General features: G+C 42.0%; 1 protein-coding gene and 1 long non-coding RNA gene across 3 annotated transcripts in view; one reads left to right on the forward strand and one right to left on the reverse strand.

Moving 5' to 3' along the window:
- The window catches only part of LOC125801640 (macrophage mannose receptor 1-like), a 224,400-nt gene that overhangs the window by 98,694 nt on the left and 101,585 nt on the right, over positions 1-24,121 (forward strand). The gene's annotated exons all lie outside the window — the stretch shown is intronic.
- Positions 4,800-22,842, reverse strand: LOC111193155 (uncharacterized). Of its 2 annotated transcripts, XR_007438845.1 has the most exons (4): positions 13,963-14,048; positions 11,114-11,197; positions 5,878-5,961; positions 4,800-4,992 (listed from the first exon to the last, which is right to left on the reverse strand). It is a non-coding gene; the product is annotated as an uncharacterized LOC111193155 (long non-coding RNA). The 2 variants fall into 2 exon arrangements; XR_007438846.1 differs by lacking the exons at positions 11,114-11,197; positions 13,963-14,048 and adding an exon at positions 22,756-22,842.

Genomic DNA, 24,121 nt, shown 5'->3' on the forward strand with positions numbered 1-24,121 from the left:
GTCCTCAGGGTATCATCCTCAGTCTAATGGGCAGACCGAGAGGGTGAACCAAGACCTTGAGCAGTCTCTCCGGTGTCTGGCATCCACTTGCCCTACCACCTGGGCGGATCACTTGTTGTGGGCCGAATACGCTCACAACACCCTGTGGCACTCCTCTCTGGGAATGTCCCCTTTTGAGTGTCAGTTTGGTTATCCGCCTCCCTTGTTTTCAGACCAGGAAGCAGACACAGCCGTTCCCTCTGCACTCAGTATGGTGAGGCGTTGCAAGAAGGCGTGGCAACGTGCACGGGCCACTTTGCTAGCACAAACTGCATCACGCAAGGCCACTGCAGATCGGAGGCGTATGCTGGGGCCATCTCTACGTCCAGGTCAGCGTGTGTGGTTAGCGGCTAAGGACCTTCCGCTCAAAGTGGTCAACAAAAAATTGGCCCCCCGTTACATCGGGCCCTTCAAGGTCATCCGCCGAGTCAACCCTGTGTCATACAGGCTGCAGCTGCCGCCGTCCCTTAGGATCAATCCCACTTTCCACATTTCGCGTCTCAAGCCCTACCTATGTTCAACTGGGGCTAGGCCGATGGACCCGCCGCCCCCTCGCATGGTGGCTGGCTCTCCGGCCTATACAGTAAATAAAATACTGGATTCCCGTATGGTGAGGGGCAGAGTCCAGTATCTGGTGGATTGGGAGGGTTATGGTCCTGAAGAGCGCTCTTGGGTTCCGGCTGCTCGGATTCTTGATCCGGATCTCATCCGGGCTTTTCGGCGTGATCGGGCGGCTGGGCTTGGGTCTTCTGGAGCCGCCCCTCGGGGAGGGGGTCCTGTAAGAGGCCGCCCGCGCCGTGGTCTTCCCACCACTAGAGGGAGGCCACGCTCTAAGCCAGGTGGTAATCAGCGCGATTAACAACAGCTGGTGTCACTACCTTATAAGGGCTTCCTTCCGGTTCCTCGGCGCAGAGTCTTGAGTATTCCCTTCAGAAAGCAAGACCACGCCGGTTTTTCTAGCGATCTTTTCTGAGTTGCCAAGTGGCTCTCTATCTTTAACCTCTATGAGAACGGTGTATACTGGGCTCAGTTCAGAGAGGTTCTCTTTATTTCTTCTAGAGCTACCTGCGTCGCTCTAATCCCTTCACCTCGCTGGTCGTGTCACCACGAGGCTGTCTTTCCCCTTCTCTCTCTCTCTTTGTACTTTCGTCAAAAAAAAAAAAAAAAAAAAATACTTTCTATCGTTTATAGCGACCAGAGGGGATTCCCCTTCACTTCTAAGTTCGCTTACTTTTTCTTTCTATCCCTTATTGTTTTTTACCGTTTTAAAATCATTATTTCTGCTTGGTTTATTTTTTTTTCTCTTCATTCACTTAGCTCACTCTCCCGCTTGCTGTGAGTCATTAAGTTGTGTCCGGCGCTGACGTCATCGGCTCATCCCCGGTGGCGCAGCGTGTTGGCTGTGTTCACTGCGCTTCAGAGCCCATTCTCGTGAGGGTTCGAGCCCCGCTCTCAGCGTTTTATAATTTATTTTTTTCAAACCTTTTTCTGCCGCTTTGTGTTTTCATTTCTTACATTTCTCCACAGTAAAGCAGTTCTTTCTTCTCTCACACTTTAGTTTGTGTAATTAATCAGTGTTCTAAACCTTGCCCGCAGTGTTAAAACCCTTACAGTCACCAAGCACTCATAAGCCTCCATAGTGTTGTGGTCTACTCATTAGCCCTTCACACCAACGGTCTGGGTTCAATCCCAGCTCACTGCATTTCTCATTTATTTGCTTTTGAGTTCATCCTGGTGCTATATTCCACCAGGTTAAATAGAAGTCTGAGACAGCTATCTGGATCTTCCCTTCAGGGTAGCTGTCTCATTACACTTGTAAGATCTTAGTGTCTATAATAAATAGGTCAGAAGCGTTCTTTGACCAAAAAATACATTTCCCACAATGCTTGTCGATTGTATTACCCGCGAAGTTACGGCTTACTGCCACTACACGGCAGTGTAGTCATTGATGTGGAAACCCTGCCGGAGGGAAGGTGTAACTTCGCGGGTGGAATTGAGACATATAAATGTTTATCCCATAATGTCCAGAAAAAGAGAAGTTGATGCAGACGGACGGCTGTGCTTCAAGGCGAAAGACCGGTATGCCTTTTGTGTTACGAAGAGTGTTACTGACCAAAATAAACGCTTTTTAGGAGAGATATAAGTTCTGTGTAAATATTTATAAGACAATAGCTGACAAAATCTGTTTTAATGACGTTAATAAACATCACTGTGACAGCGCTAGTCGCAGTTTCACCGCAGCAAAGTACGAGGACGTGAATCACTTATCTAACCAGCCATTACTGATTTCTGCCCTCAATGACCCTTTCAATAACCTCCAATAGCCTTTAATAGTCTTCAGTAGCCTTCAACAGTCTAACCTTGCAGCCGTGGTGTGTCCACTAAACTCCGTAGTTATAAACATCCTGAGGTTAGCAGCGCGATAACTGACCTGTTTATAATGTAATCCCAGCAGTGACTCATGCTCTAAACGGCTGCTGTTAGCTGATTGGGCTGAAAGATGAACTGTAGAGAGCTGTAATTTTCGGTTACAAAAATCTTTATTTCATACACAGAAGAACTTAAACATTTTAAAAACGCTCCAGACTGGCTGAGCTGAGCCCTGTAGCCCGTGGCTGGGCTGTAGCTCTGACTCAGTAAAGACTGCGGACTTGTGGTGCTGCTGCTGCAGCTCCCACTAGTGGTTGGATGAGGAACTGCTAAATCTGAGGAAATGCTATGTTCTTAACAGTCACAATTTTTGATTTTATATTTATTAAGCCTTATTTCAGTTAATAATTTCAAAGTTAATATAACTTGATGTCATTTCTATTCACTTGAATAGTTTGGTTCTTGATTGATGGAGTTTTTGGATTTCATGACATGACAAATTAAAAGGATTTATGTTAATAGAGCAAAAAGCAAACATTTTTTCCATGCAACTGTAATATTTGATTGAATAAATAATATATTGAGAGTTATTTAACATTAAGGAGTAATTACATTCATTTACATATATTACATTTGGTTACATTTTATTACATTTATAAGTTACATCTGGCCCTCGGAGGACAGCCAATATGCCAATGTGGCCCTCGGCCAAAATGAGTTTGACACCCCTGACGTAGATTAATCATCCATCCATCCATCCATCCCTCCATCCATCCCTCCATCCATCTATCCATCCATTGTCAATACCACTCACATACTCACACCTAGAAGGCAATTTCAACCAATACTTAATTCGAGTCTTTGGACTGTGGGAGGAAACTGGAGCACCCAGAGAAAACCCACGCATATACAGGGAGAGAACATGCACAAGTACACACAGAAAGGGAATCAAACCCAGGCTGCTACCCACTGTGCCACGGTGCCGCCCCATGTAGATGATATGATATGGAATTTTGACAATTCTGACATTTTAGTTTATTTATAAGAACAAATTCATGGCATCTAATAAAGATAGTATTACATTACAAGTTCCTTTCCATTAGTTCACCCTTTTTCATTAACATGTAATTAACTAAATATTGCAGATGTCTTTGGCCAGATATCGTTTTCTGCTGTATAATATCTGATAAGCAATGCATTGAAAAAAAAAGCATATAGGAGAAAGCCCTAAGCTAAGCTTAACTAAGCTAAAAAAATTGCAGTTATGAGTAAATTCGCAAACAGAAAATATAAAAACTCAATGCCAGACCTCAGGTATGTGTGTATATCTAACACACTGGATATATGAATAGGATGAGTTTGATTATTTTACTGTGCATAAAACCCTGAATGAGTATCTACAGTTCTTATCGAGCCATTTGAAGTCTTGCTCTGTGTCTATGGCACCGCAGTGCTGAGACAATGGAAGTTGTGGGACTTGCCCTCCCACCCAGTTGGTCCAGGAACCCAAATCACTCCCATCAGACCAAAACCAGAAACCAAAAAGTTGGCTCTGTCCAAGCCCCACCCACAAAGTCCCAGAGATACGCCTCCTCCTGAGCTCGTTCTTCACCTCATTGTGGTCAGATTCAGTATGAATGTGCAGCAGACCAGTCCTGTTATCTTTCTTACAGTAGTACAAAGCGTTCTCCCAGTTCATACGGTCCTCACTGACATGGAGGGAAGCTGATGAAGACAGAAAATACAGCATGTCTTAGAGTGAGATCAAAGACTCTGAGAATTAGAGAGTGTGTGTGTGAAGTCAGGACTTACTGCTGTAGCACAGAGCAGATCCAGTATTATTACACAGCACTGAATACAATTTTCCTGATACCAGTTTTACACAATTTTCTGGAGAAGATTTAGGATGATTGTTCCCCCAGTTTCTGTAAGCAGATCTTCCTCTACCAGCCCACTGCCAGTCATCACGCAGCAGACCAATCCAGAATGGTGTGCTGCTCTTCATCCCTTCTTTCTTCACTGCTTCATTCTGCTCCTGATCTCTGATGCTGACCAGATCAGTGTAGTTCTTCCTGCAGTAACTCTGAGCTTCATACCAGGTCTTATTCTCAGTGATCAGATGGTAACTGGAGTTAGTCTGATCTGTGGAGGAGAAGCAATGATTTGTATTTAGAGTTGGATCTAAAAAGAACAAATAGTTCAGAGTTAATACAGTTGAAATATCTGTAGTTTATAATCAGTATTTACCTTGTTTATAACACATGAATTTTCTTGTCTCTGTACACTGAAGATTTTCCCATAATCCATCAGCCTTCATAGCAGCACAGCAGGGCCCTGAGCCACAGTCTCCAGTCTCCTGATGTCTGAATGTAGAATCATCACCATTAGACCATTTATAACTGAATTTATTCCTGTACAGACCAGTCCATGCACAGCTGATTCCAGTCAGATTAGAAAGTGCCTTGATATCTTCATCATTATACACAGTAACCAGGATAGTGGCCTTTGCTCTGCAAGCTGCTCGAGCTTCAGACTGATTTACGCTTTTTCCAATAAAATAGAAAGTTCTGAGGCGGCTTCGCTCTGTAGGAAAAGACAGAAACAACATAGAAAAGTCTATTAGAGATTCTACATGGATTGAGGAGAGGAAGATGAATTAGACATAAATTAAGCTCTAAGATACCAACACGTTTTTTCTGATTTGACTAAATGTTGCCCGAGGGGAAATCATTTTGCATATTTGTTTTTTATCCACTGGAACAAAAAGGACTTTACAAGACCATTGTACAGCTTAACATTTAAAAAAGCAAGTATGATTTATCCTGGCGAGCAGCTCTTGTGTTGTTGAAAACATGGCACAGTTGAGGGTTGACTTGACTGTGTATTATCCACAATAGAGGGCCAATCAGCTGTAATCAGTTTTAAGAAAACAGAAGACAAACTACATCTGGGCTTAAATGTAATGGATGGAATCATTTTGTAAAGTTCATTAGACAGACAGAGTGACAGAACACTTATAAGCAGGTCTATTGGTTATGACTGTATGATTTAAGGGCCCTTTTTTAGTGATCTATAGGTGAGCCTTAAACAACGAAGCTTGATTTAGGGAGTCAGTGTGTCTTTGCTATCGTAACATCGCGACTCAAAACGCACAAAAGACTTGAACTGATTCTCTTAATTAATCATGGCTGTGTTTTAAGTGAAACAAACCAAACAATGTGTCTCTTGCCTCACATTCCCTTTAAGAGCCAGATGAGCTCTGGAGATAGATAGATAGATAGATAGATAGATAGATAGATAGATAGATAGATAGATAGATAGATAGATAGATAGATAGATAGATAGATAGATAGATAGATAGATAGATAGATAGATAGATAGATAGATCATCACCAGCATTGTGAATAGACACTGGGACATGAACAAAAAGTGTAATGCCTAAGTACAGTAAAATGTGCACATATGTACCTTCAACCTTGTCTTCTATGCTGATCGATGGGGAAGTGTGGGTGCCATCTAACGCTCCACTTGTAGTAGTTGGAAGAGTGCTGCCTGTTTAAGTGGAAGAATTCAAGGTTAAACAACACAATATTTAAAACAGTATGTTTTAGAGCTTTGAACTAATTTAAGATTTTTTTATAGATTTTTAAGAGACAAATTCTTCTTTGCAAAACAGCTAAAGCTGAGCCAGGTTGGACGGAGAGCATCTAGGTCGTTCTACACTATTCCACTGTAGCTCTGGCTGTACTGTATGTTTAGGGTCATTGTCTTGCTGGAAGGTGAATCTACTTCCCAGTCTCAAATCTTTTTCACCCATTCTGCCACTACCATGTTTCACAGCGTGGAGGGTGTGTTCATGTAGATGAGCAGTGTTACTTTTTGCCACACACAACACTTTGCATTTAGGCCACAAAGTTAAACCGGTAACACTTTCTTTTACAGTACCCTAAGTTCTAGGTATTAACCAGGTAATAGTGAGGTACAAACTCTGAAGTACTAAGTAATTATTTTTGGTAACGAGATGGTAAGTACCAGGAAAGTCTTGCCTAATTACACTGAAATGTCTAGGTATTAACCAGGTAATAGTGAGGTACAAACTCGGAAGTACTAAGTAATTATTTTGGGTAACAAGATGGTAAGCACCAGGACAGTCTTGCCTAATTACACTGAAATGGAACTAGGTAATAAACAGGTACATGGGTGGTACAAACTCTAAAGTACTAGGTAATTATGTTGGTTAACAAGATGGTAAGAACAAGGACAGTTCAATTTAATTACACTGAAATGTCTCACAGGTTCTAGGTAATAACCAGGTAAGTGTGAGGTACTAACCCCAGTAACATGATGATAAGTACCAATATAGTCTTCTTACCCTGATATACCTCACAGGTTCTAGGTAATAACCAGGTAAGTGTGAGGTACTAACCCCAGTAACATGATGATAAGTACCAATACAGTTTCCTTACACTGAAATATCTCGCAGGTTCTAGGTAATAACCAGGTAAGTGTGAGGTACTAACCCCGGTAACATGATGATAAGTACCAATACTGTTCATTTTAATCAGTCTCTATTTATTTGATTTAAAAATAAAAGGTCAATACCTGATAACAGAGAAGAAATAGCTTATTTCTCTTTACTGAGTTCTTACCATTTAGTTCAACAAATAACCCTCTGTAGAACATCCTTCTGTAAGTACCATATAAAACACTGTGTAACTAACAGAACTTTCTGCTTAATAAAGGAGTAAAAGGACTGTAAAAGAGAGCAGAGCTTATTTCTCTGGTTTTACTCAGTTCTTACCATGTAGTTCAACAAATAAGCACTTCAAAAAGAACAACATACAACTTCAAAACAGAACTGTTTACTGTTTATTATTTATCTCTTTTTTGACACAACCAAGCATGCATTACTGAACTTATATACACTGCTCAAAAAAATAAAGGGAACACTCAAATAACACAATATAACTCCAAGTAAATCAAACTTCTGTGAAATTAAACTGTCCACTTAGGAAGCAACACTGATTGACAATCAATTTCACCTGCTGTTGTGCAAATGGAATAGACAACAGGTGGAAATTATTGGCAATTAGCAAGACACACTCAATAAAGGAGTGGTTCTGCAGGTGGGGACCACAGACCACGTCTCAGAACCTATGCTGTCTGGCTGATGTTTTGGTCAGTTTTGAATGTTGGTGGTTCTTTCACACTCGTGGTAGCATGAGACGGACTCTACAACCCACACAAGTGGCTCAGGTAGTGCAGCTCATCCAGGATGGCACATCAATGCGAGCTGTGGCAAGAAGGTTTGCTGTGTCTGTCAGCGTAGTGTCTAGAGGCTGGAGGCGCTACCAGGAGACAGGCCAGTACACCAGGAGACGTGGAGGAGGCTGTAGGAGGGCAACAACCCAGCAGCAGGACCGCTACCTCCGCCTTTGTGCAACAAAGTATTCAATGAGAATATTTCATTCATTCAGATCTAGGATGTGTTATTTGAGTGTTCCCTTTATCTTTTTGAGCAGTGTATATATACAATGAAAGCTGAGGACAGCTTTTATTGGGGTAAGCAGCTTGCGGGCAGGAGCTTGCCTTCGCCCCCTTGACCCTTCCAAGCCACTTCAAATTTTCTATTTCTCTGATCTTACTATGTATAGGTACATGTTTGAGTAAAATGAACACTGTTATTTTATTCTATAAACTACTGACAACATTTCTCCCAAATACTAAATAAAAATATTGTAATTTAGAGCAGAAAATGAGAAATGGTCAAAATAATGAAAAAGATGCTTTAGTGCTTTCAGATCTCAAATAATGCAAACAAAAGCAGTTAATATTAATTTAGAAACAACTATAATAATGTTTTAAGATTTCAGAAATCAATATTTGGTAGTTTTAATAACCATGATTTTTAAGCAGTTTTAATTTATATATATATAAGTTAAATATATATATATATATATATATATATATATATATATATATATATATATATTTAACATGTAAGACCTTATTCTACAAATTATGTTTAAAAAGGGGGTAAATACACATATTCAACACTTTATTCTTATGGTATACTTTTTCACCCTTAAACCTTGTAACATGCTCTAATGTCTTTAAACATATGGCCAAGTATTCCATTCCTGTGCTGTCTTCCTAGTGAAGAATTCCACTCTATAAACCTTAAATTCATTTTTAGGGATTTCTCAGTCAAATAAATAGAGACTGATTAAAATGAACAGTATTGGTACTTATCATCATGTTACTGGGGTTAGTACCTCACACTTACCTGGTTATTAGCTAGAACCTGTGAGGTATATCAGGGTAAGGAGACTATATTGGTACTTATCATCATGTTACTGGGGTTAGTACCTCACACTTACCTGGTTATTACCTAGAACCTGTGAGATATTTCAGTGTAATTAAATTGAACTGTCCTTGTTCTTACCATCTTGTTAACCAACATAATTACCTAGTACTTTGGACTTTGTACCACCCATGTACCTGTTTATTACCTAGTTCCATTTCAGTGTAATTAGGCAAGACTTTTCTGGTACTTACCATCTTGTTACCCAAAATAATTACTTAGTACTTCCGAGTTTGTACCTCACTATTACCTGGTTAATACCTAGACATTTCAGTGTAATTAGGCAAGACTTTCCTGGTACTTACCATATCGTTACCAAAAATAATTACTTAGTACTTCCGAGTTTGTACCTCACTATTACCTGGATAATACCTAGAACTTAGGGTACTGTAAAAGAAAGCGTTACCGTTAAATCATAGTCTAATCTAACCACAGGACCTTCTTTTACATGTTTGCTGTGTCTCCTACATGGCTTGTGGCAAACAGCACTTTTTATGTCTTTCTTTCAACATTGGTTTTCTTCTTGTCACTCTTTTATAAAGGCCAGATTTGTTGAGTGCATGACGTATAGTGGCCCTCTGGACTGATTCTGACATCTAAGCTATGGATACTCAGCCCCTCCAGAGTGACCATGGACCTCTTGACTGCTTCTGTTTTTATTGCTCGATCTCTCAGTTTGGGTGGACGGCCATGTCTTGATAGGTTTGCAGTTTAGTTGGAAGAGCAATGCCTGTTTAAATGGTGTGGCGTGAGGAGGCGGGGGAATTGTGGGTCCGCCCCACGCCGGAGCGCACAGCCCAATCTGACCCAGCTGGCCCGCATCCGGACTGATTGAGCCGACAGCTGGGACAGCTTTAAAAACTCTGCCTCCACTCACTCATGAGAAGAGAACTCTGGACTGAGGAGCTGAGGGCTGAGGCTGCACGGACCTTTAAACTAAGCTGAAGTTAAGTCTACCGATCCTAGAGCCCCATTGGGCCGTAGATGTTTATTTAAGTTATTTTGGGTGTGGTGGAGGGCGTTAAAAGCCAATAAAGGTATGATTTGTGTTCATTTACTCCCCGTGTCTGTGTATCTCTCTGTGCTTCCTCCTTCTGGGTCACAGTGATCACGCCCCTAACCCCGGGGGCGTATCACAATGGAAGAATTCTTGGTTAAATAACACAATATAAAAAAAGTATGGTTTGTTCAGAACTTTCAACTAATTTAAATGTTTGCTTTTCTTCCTGCCACTCTCTCATAAGTCCAGATTTGTGGAATGCACGACTTCTAGTTGTCCTGTGGACAGACTCTCCCTCCTAAGCTGTTGATTTCTGCAGCTCCTAGAGAGTGACCATGGGCCTCAGGACTGCTTCTCTAACCAGTGCTCTTATTGCTCGATCTGTCAGTTTGGGATGATGGACATGTCTTGGCAGGTTTGCAGTTGTAGAATGCCTTTTCAATTTTTAGATGGAGTATTGAACAGTGCTCCTTAGGGATGCTCAAAGCTTGGGAAATATTTTAATAACCTAACCCTGCTTCAAACTTCTCCACAACTTTGTCTTTCACCTGTCTGGTGAGTTCTTCAGCTTTCATGATGCTGTTTGTTCACTAGTGCTCTCTAACAAACCACTGTGGCCCTCACAGAACCAAGAAAACCCCATTGGATAAAGAATGAAAACATCAGTAAAAATGTGCACATATGTACCTTGAACCTTGTCTTCTGTGCTGATCTTTGGGGAAGTGTGGGTGCCTTCTAGTGCTTCACTTGTAGTAGCTGGTAGAGTGCTGCCTGTTTAAGTGGAAGAATTCTAGGTTAAATAACTCAGTATTTAAAAAAAATTGGTTTGTTTAGAGCTTTATTTAACTATTTTTGCAAAGATATCAAGCTTTTTTTTCCTGCCACTCTTTCATAAAGGCCAGATTTGTGGAGTGCACTACTTCTAGTTGTCCTGTGGACAGATTCTCCCTCCTAAGCTGTTGATTTCTGCAGCTCCTCCAGAGTGACCATGGGTCTCTTGACTGCTTCTCTGACCAGTGTTCACTTTGCTCAATCTGTCAGTTTGGGTGGATGGACATGTCTTGGCAGATTTGCAGTTGTAGAAAACCTTTTCCATTTTTGGATGATGCATTAAACAGTACTCCTTGGGATGTTTGAAAGCTTGGGATATGTTTTTATATACTAACCCTGATCTACACTCTCCACAAGTTTGTCTCTGATCTGTCTGCTGAGTTCTTTGGCTTTCGTGATGCCGTTTGTTCATGGGTGTTCTTTAAAAAAACCTCTGAGGCCTTCACAGAACAATGAAAAACTCATTGAATAAAGAATGAAAACATCAGTAAAAATGTGCACATATGTACCTTGAACCTTGTCTTCTGTGCTGATCTTTGGGGAAGTGTGGGTGTCGTCTGGGGCTTCACTTGTAGTAGTTGGAAGAGTGCTGCCTGTTTAAGTGGAAGAATTCTAGATTAAATAACTCAGTATTTTAAAAAGCATGTTTTATTTAGAGCTTTGAACTAATTTAACAGTTTTTTCAAAAATATCAAGGAGACCCATTCTTCTTTGCAAAGCAGCTAAAGCTCAGCCAGGTTGGACGGAGAGCTTCTAGGCCGTTTTAACACATGAAGATTTTTTTGATCTACACTATTCCACTGTAGCTCTGGCTGCACTGTATGTTTAGGGTCATTGTCTTGCTGGAAGGTGAATTTCCTTCCCAGTCTCAAATCGTTTTCACCCATAACAGGATTTGTCTGCATTTAGCACCAGTTTCAGTGTCATCAGACCCATCGCTACCAAACGATACAGGAAGTGTATCGGTCACGTGGTTTTCCTTAACTTGATACGCGCACCGACACGGGGTTTCGCCTTGACAGCTCGGCGCATGTGTCGAGGTTTCAGGGTCGTCAGACCCATCACTAGTCTTGTATTCTGGTTTTGCGTTTTCCCCTGTTTGCTTTCTGTTTTATTTGCTGTAGTTTTCTGTTTGATATTATTAAATTTATATCTGCATTTACGTCCATCCTCTCCACCCTCATCCGTGACATAAGACTCCACCTAAAAAAATGGACGTAGCAGATTACCCCTTTGCCAGGTGTGCCATAAGACGGACTCCTCTTCCCAATGGCACACCTGTGGGGTATGTTTCGGAGGCTAAGGAGGCCTCCACTCCCCGAGGTTGGCAAAAAAAACTGTGTTCAGCGCACTGGGCTTCCCACCCCCACCGGTGGATTTCGGAGGGGAGGTCAGGGATGGCGCTATTTATCTCTCTCCTCAGAGTGAGAGAGGCAAGTCTAAAAGGAGGATTAAGCATGCGAAGCCTCTCCAATGGGACTTAATGGACTTCCTGTTGCATGCACCTCTCGAACGTGATGACCCCTACCCAGTGCCAGTACCAGCGTTCAGGCAGCCCACTCCCGTCCTGACAGTGGCATCTGTCCCAGCCCCTGCGGCTCCAGCCTCAGCTCCAGCACCAGCAGCACCCACTGCTCCAGCTCCAGCAGCACCCGCTGCCCGAGCTTCAGCATCAGCTCCAGTGCCAGAGGTGCCCGCCGCTCCTGCTCCTGTGTCTGCATTGCCTGCCGCCCATGTGGTATCCACTGCTTCAGCTCCAGTGCCAGCGGTGCCCGCCGCTCCTGCTCCTGTGTCTGCAGTGCCTGCTGCCCATGTGGTACCCACTGCTTCAGCTCCAGTGCCAGCGGTGCCCGCCGCTCCTGCTCCTGTGTCTGCATTGCCTGCCGCCCATGTGGTATCCACTGCTTCAGCTCCAGTGCCAGCGGTGCCCGCCGCTCCTGCTCCTGTGTCTGCAGTGCCTGCTGCCCATGTGGTACCCATTGCTTCAGCTCGGTTGCCCGCGGCTCCGGTCGCCTCTGACCCTGTGCATGCGGATCTGGCCCCCTCTAACCCTGTGCCCTCGGTTCTGGCCGCCCCTGACCCTGTGCCCACGGCTCCGGCCGTCCTTGACCCTGTGACCATGTTGCCCGCTACCTCCCCTGTTCCTGTACCCACTCCCAGAACTTTATATACCCCCATTCACGCATTCCTAGGCCAGCCCCAAGTCCCCCGGAATTCACCCCCAGAACTGTGCCCAGACTGACCTCACAGACAGTATCACAGACTTGTGCCAGTCCTGGGTCTTTACCCATTTTTTACCCATGTCCATTCCCATTTTAGTTCCAGTTCCTTAATGTGTCCCTGTACCCATTTCCAGTAATGTCTCAGTTCCTGTTCCTGTCAATGTGTTTGTGTTTGTCCCTGTCAATGTTTTTGTCCCTGTTCCCCTGTCCTGTCCAATGTCCAGTCTCCATTTTTGTCTACCACCAGGTCTCCGTCTTGGTCCAGTGTTTAACCCCATGTCCAGTCTCCCTTTATGCACTCTCTGCAGTCCCAGTATGTTTCCACTGTCCAGTCCAATGTCCAATCTCCGTTTTTGTCAAACATTCAGTCTTTTTTATCCAGTGTCCTGTCTAATGTCCAGTCACCTTTATCAAATGTCCAGTCTCCGTTTATGTCCACTGTCCAGTGCCCTGTTCAGTCTCGGTTCCCATCCCCTGTCCAGTCCAATGTCCAGTCTCCATTTGTTTCTAGAGTCCAGTCTAACGTCCAATGTCCGTTCACATCCTCAGCCCAGTCCCCTGTTCAATCTCCAGTCCAGTCCCCTTTGTTGTCTAATGTCCAGTCTGTGTTTCAGCCCCCTGTACAGTCTGCATTCCTGTCTAATGTTCAGCCCCCTGTCCAGTCTTTGTTCATGTCCCCTGCCATGTCTGCATCCCTACCCAATGTCCAGCCCCCTGTCCAGTCTGCGTCCTTGTCCAATGTCCAGCCACATGTCCAGTCTTTAGTTCAGCCCCCTGTCCAGCCTGCATCCTTGTCCAATGTACAGCCCTCTGTCCAGTCTCTGTTCTCGTCCCCTGTCCAGTCTCTGTTTCTACCACCTGTCCAGTCTCTGTTCCAGTCCAAGTTAGTACCCCCTGTCTAGTTTCCTGACTCTGTTCCAGCCCCTGTGTTCGTCCCCAGGTCTTGTCTAGCCTTGTCTTATGTCCTTTGTTCCCTCTCTCTCGGTGCCTCTAGTAGTGGCGCCATTGAGGGGGGTAATGTCACATATTAGCCTGTGTCTGTCCTGTGTTTAGATCATCACCAGCATTGTGAATAGACACTGGGACATGAACAAAAAGTGTAATGCCTAAGTACAGTAAAATGTGCACATATGTACCTTCAACCTTGTCTTCTATGCTGATCAATGGGGAAGTGTGTGTGCCATCTAACGCTCCACTTGTAGTAGTTGGTAGAGTGCTGCCTGTTTAAGTGAAAGAATTCTAGGTTAAACAACACAATATTTTAAAAAGTATGTTTTAGAGCTTTGAACTAATTTAAGATTTTTTTTTCAAAAATATCTTTTTTTCTATAGATTTTTAAGAGACAAATTCTTCTTTGCAAAACAGCTAAAGCTGAGCCAGGTTGGACGGAGAGCATCTAGGCCGTTCTAACACGTGAAGGTCTACACTATTCCACTGTAGCTCTGGCTGTACTGTATGTTTAGGGTCATTGTCTTGCTGGAAGGTGAATCTACTTCCCAGTCTCAAATCTTTTTCACCCATTCTGCCACTACCATGTTTCACAGCGTGGAGGGTGTGTTCATGTAGATGAGCAGTGTTACTTTTTGCCACACACAACACTTTGCATTTAGGCCACAAAGTAAAATCATAGTCTAATCTAACCACAGGACCTTCTTTTACATGTTTGCTGTGTCTCCTACATGGCTTGTGGCAAACAGCACTTTTTATGTCTTTCTTTCAACATTGGTTTTCTTCTTGTCACTCTTTTATAAAGGCCAGATTTGTTGAGTGCATGACGTATAGTGGCCCTCTGGACTGATTCTGACATCTAAGCTATGGATACTCAGCCCCTCCAGAGTGACCATGGACCTCTTGACTGCTTCTGTTTTTATTGCTCGATCTCTCAGTTTGGGTGGACGGCCATGTCTTGATAGGTTTGCAGTTTAGTTGGAAGAGCAATGCCTGTTTAAATGGTGTGGCGTGAGGAGGCGGGGGAATTGTGGGTCCACCCCACGCTGGAGCGCACAGCCCAATCTGACCCAGCTGGCCCGCATCCGGACTGATTGAGCCGACAGCTGGGACAGCTTTAAAAACTCTGCCTCCACTCACTCATGAGAAGAGAACTCTGGACTGAGGAGCTGAGGGCTGAGGCTGCACGGACCTTTAAACTAAGCTGAAGTTAAGTCTACCGATCCTAGAGCCCCATTGGGCCGTAGATGTTTATTTAAGTTATTTATGGTGTGGTGGAGGGCGTTAAAAGCCAATAAAGGTATGATTTGTGTTCATTTACGCCCCGTGTCTGTGTATCTCTCTGTGCTTCCTCCTTCTGGGTCACAGTGATCACGCCCCTAACCCCGGGGGCGTATCACAATGGAAGAATTCTTGGTTAAATAACACAATATAAAAAAGTATGGTTTGTTCAGAACTTTCAACTAATTTAAATGTTTGCTTTTCTTCCTGCCACTCTCTCATAAGTCCAGATTTGTGGAGTGCACGACTTCTAGTTGTCCTGTGGACAGACTCTCCCTCCTAAGCTGTTGATTTCTGCAGCTCCTCCAGAGTGACCATGGGCCTCAGGACTGCTTCTCTAACCAGTGCTCTTATTGCTCGATCTGTCAGTTTGGGTGTATGGAAAACTTTTTCCATTTTTGGATGATGGATTGAACAGTGCTCCTTGGGATGTTTGAAAGCTTGGGATATGTTTTTATATACTAACCCTGATCTACACTCTCCACAAGTTTGTCTCCGATCTTTCTGCTTCTTCGGCTTTCGTGATGCCGTTTGTTCATGGGTTCATGGTTCTTTAAGATACCTCTGAGGCCTTCACAGAACAATGAAAAACCCATTGGATAAAGAATGAAAACATCAGTAAAAATGTGCACATATGTACCATGAACCTTGTCTTCTGTGCTGATCCTTGGGGAAGTGTGGGTGCCTTCTAGTGCTTCACTTGTAGTAGTTGGAAGAGTGCTGCCTGTTTAAGTGGAAGAATTCTAGGTTAAACAACACAATATTTTAAAAAGCACGTTTTATTTAGAGCTTTGAACCAATTTAACAGTTTTTTTTTCAAAAATATCAAGCTGTTTAGGAGACCCATTCTTCTTTGCAAAACAGCTAAAGCTCAGCCAGGTTGGACGGAGAGCTTCTGGGCCGTTCTAACACATGAAGATTTTTTGATCTACACTATTCCACTGTAGCTCTGGCTGCACTTTATGTTTAGGGTCATTGTCTTGCTGGAAGGTGAATTTCCTTCCCAGTCTCAAATCGTTTTCATCCATAAGAGGTTTTATTCCAGGATTTGTCTGTATTTAGCTCCATCCATCTTCCCATTAAATCTGACCAGCTTCCCTGTCTCTGCTAAAGCACAGCTTCGCCACAGCATGATGCTGCCACCACCATGTTTCACAGCGTGGAGGATGTGTTTATGTAGATGAGCAGAGTTACTTTTTGCCACACACAACACTTTGCATTCAGGCCACAAAGTTAAACCATGGTTTAATCTATCCTTAGGACCTTCTTTCACATGTTTGCTGTGTCTCCAACATGGCTTGTGGAAAACAGCACTTCTTATGTCTTTCCTTCAACAATGGTTTTCTTCTTGGCACTCTTTCATAAAGGCCAGATTTGTGGAGTACATAAAGTCTAGTTGTCCTGTGGACAGATTTGTCAGTTTGAGTGGATGGACATGTCTTGGCAGGTTTGCAGTTGTAGAATACTTCTCAATTTTTAGATGGAGGTTTGAACAGTGCTCCTTAGGGGTGTACAACGCTAGGGATATATTTTAATAACCTAACCCTGCTTTAAACTTCTACACAACTTTGTCCTTGACCTGTCTGGTGAGTTCTTCAGCTTTCATGATGCAGTTTGTTCACTAGTGCTCTCTAACAAACCACTGTGGCCCTCACAGAACCAAGAAAACCCCATTGGATAAAGAATGAAAACATCAGTAAAAATGTGCACATATGTACCTTGAACCTTGTCTTCTGAGCTGATCCTTGGGGAAGTGTGGGTGCCTTCTCTGGCTTCACTTGTAGCAGTTGGTAGAGTGCTTTCTGTTTAAGTGGAAGGATTCTAGGTTAAATAATTAATAATAAAAAAGTGGTTTGTTTAGAGCTTTTTTTCCTGCCACTCTTCCATAAGGTCAGATTTGTGGAGTGCACTACTTCTAGTTGTCCTGTGGACAGATTCTCCCTCCTAAGCTGTTGATTTCTTCAGCTCCTTCAGAGTGACCATGGGCCTCTTGACTGCTTCTCTGACCAGTATTTACTTTGCTCAATCTGTCAGTTTGGGTGGATGGACATGTCTTGGCAGGTTTGCAGTTGTAGAAAACTTTTTCCATTTTTGGATGATGCATTAAACAGTACTCCTTGGGATGTTTGAAAGCTTGGGATATGTTTTTATATACTAACCCTGATCTACACTCTCCAAAAGTTTGTGTCTGATCTTTTTACTGAGTTCTTTGGCTTTTGTGATGCCGTTTGTGTCACATATTAGCCTGTGTCTGTCCTGTGTTTTTCCCCTCATTTGTTCCCTTGTGCTTCTGTCATGTTCCCAGCCATGTGCTTCTGTTGTGTTTTGGTCCCTGTCTCCACCCTAGCCCCGCCCTAGCCCTGTCCTAGCCATCACTGTACGTCCACACCGAACGCGATAAAATCGCTCTGTGTCGCTCGTGCAGCAGGCGATGAGTCGCTTGGGGGCGTGTCTCACTCAACGAGCTGTCGCTGGTGGGCGTTTCCAAACACAGGCACTCAGACAGCAAGAATACAGAAACAGCCTGTCTACACAATTCTAAAACATTATACACTCGTACAAACGTTTCGCATTATTTAAAATGCACGTCATATGCATAAAAATGATTATCTATTAATCTCCTTATGTGTTAAAACATTTATTAATGTAAAATGTGTTAAACCTGGCTTTCAATGAATGAGGTAAGCCCTCTGCTCTGAACACAAAAAGCTGGCACTGAATCTGCTGATTTCTTTTAACCAATAAGCAGTGTTCCCTCAAAAAACGAAACAAATGGAGGGAAACTGTACTACATAAATACTAAACCCCTCTCAAAACCATTAATACACCATGGATACTCGAGAGTTTGTCTTGCTGGCTGTTGGTGCACTTTACCTCCGGCGAAAGCGCAGTCACCGCTCTGCGTGGATCCATCAGACCCTGCTGTCCCGCACACAGCATGGAGAATTCCATCGCCTTGTGCAGGAGCTGAGGTTGGATGATGACAGGTTCCAGCGGTACTTCAGACTGGACAGGAACCAATTTGATTCCCTTCTTGGTAAAGTGGGTCCCCGAATTAGCCGAATGGACACAAATTACCGCAAGGCTATTTGTGCATCCCAACGCTTGGCTGTTTGCTTAAGGTAAGTGCAACTTATTTAATATAATATATTATAATATATATAAAATTAATAAACTTAATAATATATATTAAATAAATAAATAAATAGGGTAGAGTTTATTAACCTCCTTAGCATTTTTTTTATTAAGCTTTATGGGTAACACTTTATAATAAGGGTACATGTCATGACATTAATTCAGGCATTCATTAAGGATGAAGTCATGAGGAATTATACAAGAACAAATGAATGGGTTATGTATTAATAACTAAGGTTCAATAAGTCACCATTAACTAATGTCTGTATGAATTAATAAAGATAAATGGAATGAAGGCTTTATTCAGTACATGAATATACCAGGAATTAATGTGTTAAGTTAAATTTTTTTCCGGAAAGGGGTGATAGGACACATGTAACCGCCTTAAGTAGCTTGTTGCTTTTTTGACACAACAGATCACATAACAATAAACATTAAAACAGTATTAAATTTTGCCAAGCAATGATATTGAAATGACCACTACATTTTTGTGCGGCACTGAATAAAGCCTTCATTCCATTCATCTTCATTCATTCATACAGACATTAGTTAATGGTGATTAATTTAACTTTACAGTTATTAATACATAACTCATGTATTTGTTCCTGTATAATTCCTCATGACTTCATCCTTAATGAATGCCTGAATTAATGTCATGACATGTACCCTTATTATAAAGTGTTACCGCTTTTTGAATAACAGTTTTAATATGCATTTAAACCATGCATTTTAACATTAATATTTTTACAGATTTCTTGCAACTGGAGACTCTTTTCGCACAATAGCTTACAGCTATCGTATTGGATTCAGTACTGTGGCCTGCATAGTTGCGGATGTGTCCAGGGCTATTTGGGCCTCTCTGGTGGAGGAGTACATGCCAGTTCCCACAACTGATGACTGGAGAGCTATTGCAGCAGACTTCCTCCATCGTTGGAACTTTCCAAACTGTGTGGGATCCATTGATGGAAAGCATGTGGTGATCCAGGCTCCTGCTAATTCCGGGTCCTTTTTCCACAACTATAAGGGGACCTTTTCTATCGTCCTCTTGGCAGTTGTGGATGCCAAGTACTGCTTCCGGATTGTGGATGTTGGCGGCTATGGAAGAACCAGTGATGGAGGGATTCTGGCCAATTCCCCCTTTGGTCTCAAAGATGGAACCCTTGGCCTTCCAGAAGATGCTGTGCTGACAGGAGCTGAGCACCTGGGACCTCAGCCACATGTGTTTGTTGGTGATGAGGCCTTCCCTCTGCGGAGAGATCTAATGAGGCCCTTCCCAGGTTCCAACCTCTCTAGTAGGCAGAGAATCTTCAATTACAGGCTTTCGCGAGCGAGGCTGATTGTTGAGAACACCTTTGGTATCCTCACATCACAATGGCGCATGTACCGCCGCGTCATTGGTATCAGCCCTGCCAACGTGGAAGCTTGTGTGAAGGCCACCTGTGTCCTTCATAACTTCTTAAGGAGCACGACAAGGACGAGGAGGGAGCCTATGTCACTGAGTGGTGAGAGCGATGTTGCTGTCCTTCAAGATGCAACAAGATTGGGGAGCAACAACTCAACCCGGGAGGCAGTTCGTGTTAGGGAGACATATGCATCTTACTTCTCAACTGAGGGTGCAGTTCCCTGGCATCCTGCAGTTTGAACCAACAGACACAAAGGCTCTTTTAAGAGCCACAAACCACTCCAAAAGAGCAATAATTCCATTTACACACAGTAATAAGCATTAGTTCCTCCAAGTTCACTTAATAAAACTACACTGCAATATAAAGTATGTGTCATTGTATTATTGTCACCTCCCGTTGTAATTTAAAACATAATTTTATAACAAGAATATCTGAAATCACAGAGATTCATTTAAGTAACTTAGTTTATTAGTGTAGTAACAATTAGTATAGTATTAGTATGGTATAGTAACAATAACTTTGATTATTAACACAAATGTTGACAGTAATAAATTAACTAATTACATTGAATGAACAAAAAACGAATTAATAACAAAAACAAAGACTTTTCCCTTGAAAAGTCCTTAATTTTTTATATCAAAACTATATTAACTATATATAACACTACTGTTTGTGTGTTCAAGGTGCAGCTGACAAGACTGCGAGGGAAATAAGCTTACTGACACCCCTCACAGCCTTGTCAGCTGCACCTCAAAATGTGTGTTGTATTTGATAAATGGTGTAGAAAATAATAAATCACATTTTTGTTTGCCTCCTGAAACTTTGCTGCAAAAAAACTATATTCATTCATATACTTTATGCATGAAATACAAAACGGTTGCATGTTGAAATGTAACAGTGTGTGTTTAAGGCGCAGCTGACAAGACTGCGAGGGAAACAAGCTTACTGACACCCCTCACAGCCTTGTCAGCTGCACCTCAAAATGTGTGTTGTAGCTGGTGTAAAAAATATATATATATCAAATTTTTGTGTTTTCCTCTGCCTCCTGACACTTTGCTTCAAAAATTAGCTGGTGTATTTTAAATTTTAATTCATCCCTCCTCCTTTCTGTCAGACTTTTAAAATCTGAAAGGATGCTTCTAAAAAACATCTCATCAGGGTCTTCAGTTGGTGGACTCTGATGAGATGTTTTTTGGGATGCAACACTTTTCAGAATTTTTAACAGCTTGTCCTCAAAAACTTGCACTGCTCTGCCTTCTTTTTTTTTGCAAGGGAGTAGGAGAAAGTCCTGAAATAACTCCAGAGGTAGATGGTGCAGTTCCCTCATCAGAAGACTCCTGTCCCTCTTCTCTTCCTCCCTGCACATCCTGACACTGTCCCTGGGTCTGCTCTGTCTCTTCCTGATTATTCTGGGTCAGGGCCTCCTCAACCTCGACAACCATGTTCCCACTAGTGGGCCTACTTTCAACAAAGGGGTTGAGGAAGCTCATGACCCCCATATAGCGCCATGGCTGACTGCTGACTGCTCCTGCTCCACTCCTGTTTCTCTCTCTTTCCCTGTTCTTTTCTCTCCGAAAAGTGTCCCTCAAATTTTTCCACCTTTTCTTGCATTCTTCCACTATTGAACAAGGAAAAAACAATTTATAACTCTCTATAAATCTCTAATTCTTGTTATTGGTAAAACATATAAAGAAATCCTATACACTATATTTAATCAAACACTGTTGCTTTACCATTCAGTTATTGTTGGAGCAAACTGACATGCCATTTATTTTATTTTTTTGGCTTGGACAAAAATATAAAGATGTACACTTATTTTTCAATATGATTAGTAAAATAATAAAACCACATGATTAGTCATCATTTCAAAGCATTTAAGTACTCCTGAAACACATCTTTCTTGCTGGCTATCAGCACTGAAACGAATGAAAGCTTAATCTGACTTAACACATCTACATTCTATCTTCTATCAGTTTAATATTACCATTAAAATGCTGTAAACTACTTCCGTACCTGGCACCCCAACAATTTCTGACACCTTTTTCCATGCATCATTCTTTTTATTAAGGTCCCTGTATGCAAACAGGGACACATCATACAACACCGGGAAACCGGACACAGCGATGATCAGCCTCTCCTCCATTTTGCGAGCGGAATAAATCTTCAGTAGGAACAGAAAATCAGATCAGCGATTTCAGGCCGGACACCGGACATATGAGAATCTGTTTCTGATTGGTAGTCGCCGCCGCGCGTCACTGCTCATTTGCATAAAGTTGAGCTCTCGTCAACTCTCTCGCATCGCTCAAACCGCCCGCTTCGCGTCGCGCCGCGCCGCGTCGCTGCCCGTCGCCCAGTGTCGCTCGCTCTCATTGAAAATGATTGACTTCCGGCTGCTTTGTCGCTCGCGTCGCGTTCGGTGTGGACGCACAGTCAGTGTTCTCACCTTGTGTCTTGTTTGTAACCCCGCCCCCTCATTATCCTGGCCCAGGTGTTCCTCACTCTCCTTGTCTATTTAATTACCTCTGTTTCAGTGTTCTTTGTGGAGTCTTTTGTGTGCTACCATGTTGTGTATATGTCATGTTGGTTTTTGATTCTAGTGTTACTGGTTTCTTAGTTTTGATATTTATTTGATTTCATCTTTGTTATTTTAGTTATTTCAGTCTTGTATTCTGGTTTTGCGTTTTCCCGTGTTTGCTTTCTGTTTTATTTGCTGTAGCTTTCTGTTTAGTTGTGTAGTTATGTTTGCATTTATGTCCATCCTCTTCACCCTTATCCGTGACAGTTTGTTCATGGGTGTTCTTTAACAAACCCCTGAGGCCTTCACAGAACAATGAAAAACTCATTAGATAAAGAATGAAAACATCAGTAAAAATGTGCACATATGTACCCTGAACCTTGTCTTCTGTGCTGATCTTTGGGGAAGTGTGGGTGTCGTCTGGGGCTTCACTTGTAGTAGCTGGAAGAGTTCTGTCTGTTTAAGTGGAAGAATTCTAGGTTAAATATCACAATATTTAATGCATGTCTTATTTAGATTTTTTAACTATTTTTGTAAAAATATTAAGGTTTTTCGGAGACTTACTCTTTTTTGCAAAAGAATGGACACTGGGACATGAGCCAAATCTGTAACTCCTAGGCATATCAGTAAAATGTGCACATATGTACCTGGAACCTTGTCTTCTGTGCTGATCCTTGGGGAAGTGTGGGGGCCTTCTAGTGCTTCACTTGTAGTAGTTGGAAGAGTGCTGCCTGTTTAAGTGGAGAAATTCTTTGTTAAATAACACAATATATATATATATATATATATATATATATATATATATATATATATATATATATATATATATATATATATATTAAGTATGGTTTATTCAGAGCGTTCAACTAATTGAACTATTTTTGCAAAAATATTAAGATTTTTTCTCTTGCCACTTTTCCAGATTTGTGGAGTGCACAACTTCTAGTTGTCTTGTGGACAGATTTCCTCGTCTACACTGTGGATTTCTGCAGCTCCTCTATTGTTACCATGGTCCTTTTGGCTGCATCTCTGATTAGTGTTCTCCCTGTTATCTAACTCTGCTTTGAACTCCTCTACAACTTTGTCTCTGACCTGTCTGGTGAGTTCTTCAGCTTTCATGATGCTGTTTATTCACTAGTATTCTCTAACAAACTACAGAGGCTTTTACAGAACAATTTAAAGTAAATAAATAAATAAAAATAAAAAGTTATTTATTTAAAGCTTTAAACTAATTTAGCTATTATTACAAACATATCAAGCTTTTCTTCTTGCCACTCTCCCATAAAGGCCAAATGTATGGAGTGAATAACTTCTAGTTGTCCTGTGGACAGCACCTAAAGGCCATTTCACTGGATCACATGAACCGCACACTTGCAAAAAACATCTATTTTCTGGTCTATTTTCATACACAAGGCAAAAATACGGTATTCATACACAGGAAGCTAGACGCGTAAATCCACACATATACATGTCGTCATATCTTTTGCCAACTCTTCTTCACCTTGTTATTGTTTTTGGTTAATACAGTATTCCTATTTAAGAATTTAGACAGAGGTAAACGACAAGAGTGCCAAGCAATGAACTACAGTGTGTTCTAGCTTATATTGATATAGCACATATTGTGGCGTTCAGTGAAGGTGATGTTAATAATTTTAAAACTAGTTCTGAGAGTGAAGGACTGAAGTGTAGGCTTATATAACCTACAGGTTCTAACAGATACAGCAATAAACACAAACAAATGTAATGTTAGGAATAAAAACAGATGGAAACTATAGATTTTTTCCAACATGGGAGAGGAACAATAGGCCTTAAATACATAGAGACACCTGGGAGTAATCAAGTAATCAACCAATCAGTAATCAGGAGAGGCAAAGCACGACGGCAGCGTCATTGTAGTCCAGGCTGAGCATGCTGGGAGTTAGAGCCTTTAGGAGTAACAGGAAGTAGAGCAGGCAGACTGATGGCGTCAGGTGTGATAGTACTTGTAACAACTGTTCTAGTTGATGTATGTTT

This window comes from Astyanax mexicanus, chromosome 4, assembly GCF_023375975.1.
Source record: "Astyanax mexicanus isolate ESR-SI-001 chromosome 4, AstMex3_surface, whole genome shotgun sequence".
NCBI lineage: Eukaryota > Metazoa > Chordata > Actinopteri > Characiformes > Acestrorhamphidae > Astyanax > Astyanax mexicanus.